Raw genomic sequence first — 6,822 nt, 5'->3', positions numbered from 1 at the left:
ACAAGGGGGTGGGGGAGAAAGAGAGGGGGATGAAAATGCTTTTCTTCCGGTTGCCCTTCTTTTTTTGCTTTTATTCACGTTTTCTTTCTTTTTTTTTCAAATTAAAACCTCAACCGTTGGATTCAAATAAACTGAATCCAATGGCTCAATGGCAGCCCCTGCACCATACAGGGGATTTTAGGCCCTGCATGGTAGCCGTGTCCACCCTTTTTTATTTCTTTAAATCTGTTAGTGGGTCCCGATGCCAGAAAGTTTTGACTTCACTTTATTTCTTTTGCAGACGCAGGTCCCACGAGCCTGCAAATCCTAGCCTTCAAATGCGTCCAACGGCTAGAATCTCACATCCGGAAATTTCGCACTTTCTGATTGACCTGACGTGAGAACCCCAAGGTAAGAAACCCTCTCTGTACGTGCCAGATGTGAGAACCCCTCTCGGTGTTCATGCACCCAGAGTAATTTTCTATAGGGATTGCTTATTTTAATAAAATAAATGATAAGTTGAAAGAATATATCTTTTAGTACAATATTTTTTATTCTATAATTTACTAAAATTTAATTTTTTAATCTTTTAATTTACTTTTTATTATATTAAAATAAGAGAATTCTTACTAGATAATGATTTTATACACACATGCATAAATAAGAAAATTAAAAATTAACTACTAATTAAAATATATGGTTAGAATCAATGTTATCAAATATAGAAATCTTAATAAAACATATCTTACAAAATTTTGAAATGCTTACAATTATGGGCATAACTAATTTGCGTAAGGGGTTTGGTACCCCAGTCGTTTGTCTTATAGTGAATGAGCCTTTAGATATCATTTAACGGCTGCAAAAGTGACACAAAGACAATTGGAGGTAACCGGACAAAAAGGTCATGGGCCGGTAACCTACAAGAAAAGAAGATTTTGATAAAAGTACGCATGTAATGGGTCCAACATTTGTTAAGAAGACATGCATTGAAACTAACAGGAAACAGGTGGATGCAACTATTGGTTGAAAACAAGTTGGTGGAAGCGTGCAACTCTGGGTTAGGGCAGGATCGAAATTCTATTTTTAAAAAAGTGACAAAAATATTTGGAAGAGAGGGTCCAAGAGATAAGGTAATGCACTGCGAAAGTAATTGGCGGGAAAAAATGAGAAAATTCCCCTTTAACCCTGAGGTTTGACATAATAAATAAATTTTATTTTATTCTTGTAGTTTCAATAATAGGCCGTGTCATTGCTAATTTTGAACAATAATAATAATAAAATTATTTAAAGAATAATATTAAAATATTGATGATGATGATGATGATAATTTGCGTGATGATAATTTGCGTAATAATAACAACAATAAATTTAAAAATAGCAAATCGTCAACCAAGAAATAACGGCTTAATTGAGATGAAGGATAAGTTAAAACAATAAAAAAGAAAGAGAAAAATATATTCGACACTCTATTTTATTTGTTGTAAGTAATAGAAAGTATGAGTTGTATAGTTTGTTACAGAAGAAGCCCGAATTAAATTGCAATAATTAAAGAAGTAATAAAATTATCTGACATATTATTTAGTAGCCCCTATTTGTTTCGTATAAGAGTTTAAAGTAATAAGTGTGAAATAAAAAACAATAATTTTAGTGTTTGAAAGAACTTGTGTTGTATATATGCATCCCTTTTAGTCAGTATGTTTTATTGTAAATCTTAATTTATTAAGTAGAAAGCATATAATTCCCCTAATATAGTAACACACAGAGAGTCTTATAGGTGACACAACTTAAAAGTAAACTTTTAACTCTTAAGTATAAGAGTGTCTTGTTATATTATAGTTCGGTGAGTTCGAGATCGATACATAAAAAAAAATTTATTTGTTTATTTTACTTTTGCTAAAAATGAAAATAAAACTTATGCAACTTAATTTGAATTAAATTGGAAAATTGAAATAGTTAGGGTTATGGATCCACTCTTAGCAGTACATAAAATTTAATAAATTCTTTTTGCCATTTTTTATTTAGATTTATTGCCGAAAAGATTAATTATATAAATTATCATTATTTTCCTTTAATTTTATGATGGATTAAGTATTTATTGTGCCAAAATTTAATTTGTCTACAATAAATGAAAATACCATTTTGTCATACCTTATATTAAGATATTAAGAATTTATTGTGTCAAACTCCCTTATTTGTTTACAATAAATCAAAATTTTAAAATATAAAATATGTAAAAAATTAAATAGAGTTTATGTCCGGTCACCTGGAGGGGAACAACTGGTTAGTAAAAAAACACATGTAGTAAGTTGAAAATATTTTTACAACTTATGTGTTTAAACAAATAACAAACTGATGTATGGAGTTGATGACATAATATAATATTCTATATTATGGTTATGTAAGTTGATGACATAAGGTGTTGCATTAAAAAATAGAACTTATATCAATTAATTAATTTGTGTGTTAGTAAAGTGTCAGGGTTCCAATACCCAAATGAATTAATGAAACACATATTGAATAGCAAAGCTGTCTTACTCTCTCATTTACTGAGATTGTAAATATCACATTTACTCGCTGGGTAAAAATTGAAGAAAACTCTTCTACAATTTCAGTCGTAACTACCTATATCACCAGTTCTTCAATTTATTCATAAACTATTTTACCTTACCCTCCACAGAACCTGCAGCTACACACTAACCCAAAGTAATTGTAGGCAGGACCCTCACATATCATACATTCAAAACAATTTGGACTCATAAATCATAATTCTTGAATTTATCCCAACGAGAAATGAAATTATAGGAAATAAAGAAAAGAACAAACAAAATCAATTAACAATCATACGAACAAAACTCAGAAAAACAAAATAAATTAGCAATTATATGAACAAAACCCAGAAAAACAAAATAAATTAACAATCACATGAACAAAATAGATGCAGCAAAATTTACCAAAATACAAACACTTGAACATAGCTTAATTTTTTTGGAAAGAAAGTCAAAAAGTCAATAATTAATACAAATTGAAATTCTGACCAGATTTTTCAGCCCCCAATTTATTTGTTTATTACGATTTCACAATAACGAACCGGACTTAATTTGATCCAAAATGGAACTGAACCCGTCATGTCGTGCGGTTTTTATTTTTATTTTTTTAAAATCATTAAGTCAAGGGATGAGAAAAGGAAAAACCCCAGCCCCAAATTAGCAAAGCAAGCCGCCCACTTTTGCAAACTCATAACTCAAGTTGGCGCCACCCTCACATAGATGCAACACCACCACCACTAGCTGAATCAGAGCAGAGACGAAGAGGCAGCAGCAGCAGCCGTCGATTCTCAATTACAGCAGCAACAGAGCAGAGACGCAATAGTAATAGCACACGAAGCCGAGATGCAGCAACAACTTTCTCTCTCAACGCAATAGCCGATTTTGCTTGAAGAACTGTGACAGTCAATTGTGGATGAAATACAAGAGTATTCACGAAGAGAGAGAGAGAGAGAGAAAGAGAGAGAGCTCTGTGAATTTGGATTGAATTATCTTTTTTGTTTTCGTTTTACTGGTATTACAACTTCAGCCGGTTACCCATTTTTTAACTGTTAAATCTCAGCCGTTAACTATCTTTGTTCACAATCTAAAGGATCATTTGCTAAGAGACAAAGAACTAGGGTATCAAACCCATGACGCAAGCTAGCTGGACCCTACAATTATGTATATTATTATAAGATTATGGCTCAACAGGCCTTCCTCAATATATATTTTCTATAAAACACCTAACTTAAATAAAATGGTTAGAACTTTATAATGTTGACTAATATGATTGTATTATTAAGGATATGCCTAAGAAATGGAATATTCTTTAAATAGTAATGTTAGAGAACTCAACAACTGGCATTCATCTATTGGTTGAAAGAATATTAATTTGATTAATCATAAAATTTATTATCTAATAGATAAATGACACATAATATTTAGAACTCAATTATTAATATTCTAACATTATTACTTCTTAAAATATGGGGTTTTAGGCAATGTCTAGTTTACCATACTTGAGTCACCCCTAACTCAAATTATTCTTATTTTATAAGAGGTACTCAAGAGTCTAGAGTCTTTGGTTTGAGAAAAATTATGTGGAGCGAATATACCACTTTGTATGCTGAGGTGATATACTAATCCAACCACAAGTACTGCCAAGTCCTATAGTAGAACCAGCGGTGGAATCCATCACCTTAATGATATGAGACAAAAAATATTAAAGATAAAACAATTTATGAGGCCACCTACTTTTAAGTACGTGGAAACTGATTAGTAAAGACAATTTATGACGCCACCTACTTACGTACGTGGAAACAGATTAGTAAAGTTAGAACAAAGACTATTTTGTTTTAAAAAATATTAAGGTTAAATTTAAAATCTTAGAAGGTAGTAGAAGTTAGACCATATATCAATTATTAGCCTTGTGCGTAAACTCCCATCCTTTTCTTCTCCATTCTCTCGTTTTAACTTTAATTTTGCCGTTTTCCGACTCTCAAAAGCAATATTTGGGAATAAAAAACTAAAACATGTATCCTTTCGGTTCCCTTGGAAATATGTTGGATGCGGATGAAACAATGCTAGACCTTTCAAGGTACGTATATTAGTTGTGATGAGTCGTGATCATTTTTGCTAATAATATCTAGCAAAAAACCTTCACTTTTATTATATATATATATAAATCCTTTTCCGCAGGACGTAAAGCATAGATGGCCATTAAAATAAAATTAAGAGAATATTCTCAATTTATTGGTGGTTTTATATACTCATCCACCATTATTAATTCATTAGAATATATTCATTAGAATTATGGATAGGAAACATGAAAAAGACAGCCACCTGTCCTTCTTTGATTTTGTCGGCCAAGAGGGCGAAAAAATCTAGCGCTCCGCTGAGATTGGCGTGCACAGAGTCAATGATTAAAAAGTAATTGATTCATCCGTGTAGGTCTTCTATAATCTAGATTTTTTTCGCTGTTCAGTTAAACTAAGCTGAACACCGACCCAAATTTGTTCACTTTACGAACAGTGAAAAAAAAAATCTACATAATTTATGAATCCGGACTTCCTTATTATAGAAGGCCTATACGGATGGGCGGAAAGTATTAACTTGCTGACCTGTCAAAGTGAACCGTCGGATGAATGGTGAATCGAGCGATTTTGTTTTGTTTGAATAGTATGTGACACGACAAATTAAAAAATTACAACCAACAAATTAAAGACTAGTGGGCAGCTGGGTCATTGTAAGTAGAGCCTTCGCTTAGTAAAATAGACTGGCATGGTTAAATCGATCTACTGTTAATGAACCTGTAGTGTCATCCAGCGCCTATTCCTCCTCAATAAGTTGGTTTCTATTACCTTTTGAAGGGTTTGGTCCTGTTCAATAAGTTGACAGGGAAAGGTGGAATCTTATTGTATTTGCTTGTCAGTTCTTTCTTCCAAAAGATGGAACAAAAGAAACCACACTTCACCAACTGTTCGATTTTTTAAATCTGCAATCTCGCCGTTGCAGATGAGTGCCGCCCAGCCGCAAGTAACCTCACTCCGCTGTAGGTGTACTACGCAAAGCAACACCCAGACCATGTGGCCGCGACGCAATGGCCTGGGGAGGAAAAGCCCACACCATGTAGTGGTCGTGTTGGTGAGGAGATGATAGTTACTCTCAGGATGTGTCCGTAGATCGCGTTATTATTAGGGGCATTATCTCACGTTGGTTGAGAAATAATTTAATTTTTTAGTATGAATTAGGTCTATAAATTTTTATAGAGTATTAAAGTTAAAATTAAACACGAGTCAATCTTACTATCTTACTATATGACAAGAACAACTAAGAAAAATGAAACGCCTACATGTGACTGTAGTAGTTATGTAAATTATTTTAGGTTCGTTAAGAATTAATTTTAAGTTAAGTATATAAAATTTGGGTAATTCTCAATATTTAGGCTTACTTCTTATATTAGTTAGAACTGTAAACTGTTATTTCAAATAGTCAAAAGTAACTTTATGTTAATAACTTATCAATGACGGACAGCCATCAAGCAACAATCATTATTCATAGCCAAAGTTAGAATGATTCTGATTGTTGCAACTTTGACTACAGGGCTGAAGGTCTCATTAAAGTCAAGTCCTGGTGTCTGTAGAAACCCTTTCACGACAAGTCTGGCTTTGTATTTATTTATGGTGCCATTTGGATTCTCCTTTACTTTGTACACCCACTTGTTTCCAATGAGTTTGTAGCTTTGCTCATGTGGTATTAAGGTCCAGGTTTGGTTTTTGATAAGAGCATTGTATTAATCATCTATGGCTCTTCTCCATTTAGGGTCCTTCAGTGCCACAGTTGAGTTTTGGGGTAAACCCTATTTACTGCTTGTTTTGTCAGCCTCACTAGACTCAATAACACTGGTACCAACATTGGTACTGACAGACTCATTACTACCAGCACTGAAATTAAAACACATCATTGACATTGGATTGCTAATGCAACTTATTGACTCAAGTTTGGAGGATGAAGATAACTCAGCAGCATATGTGACCTTGTTGCCACTCAAATGAGTGGGCATGCATAATAGCTCGTATAGTCCATCTCTAGCCATTCCTTTCACCAGAATTTTCCCTTGGCTCTTGTCCTTGATGAAGCAAATAGACTTATGAAATTCAACATCAATATCATTATCATAAAGCAATTTAGAAACACTAATAAGGTTTTTGGCAAAATCAGGCACACACAAAATATGGTTTAGTTTGATGTGTTTGTGTGGATTGTAAGTGGGCAGTATGGAATAACCAATATGAGAAATGTGAAGTTTGTTACCATT

The sequence above is a fragment of the Citrus clementina genome, unplaced genomic scaffold (genome assembly GCF_000493195.1).
Source record: "Citrus clementina cultivar Clemenules unplaced genomic scaffold, Citrus_clementina_v1.0 scaffold_5, whole genome shotgun sequence".
Classification (NCBI taxonomy): Eukaryota; Viridiplantae; Streptophyta; class Magnoliopsida; order Sapindales; family Rutaceae; genus Citrus; species Citrus x clementina.
Note: the sequence above shows the minus strand (reverse complement) of the source record.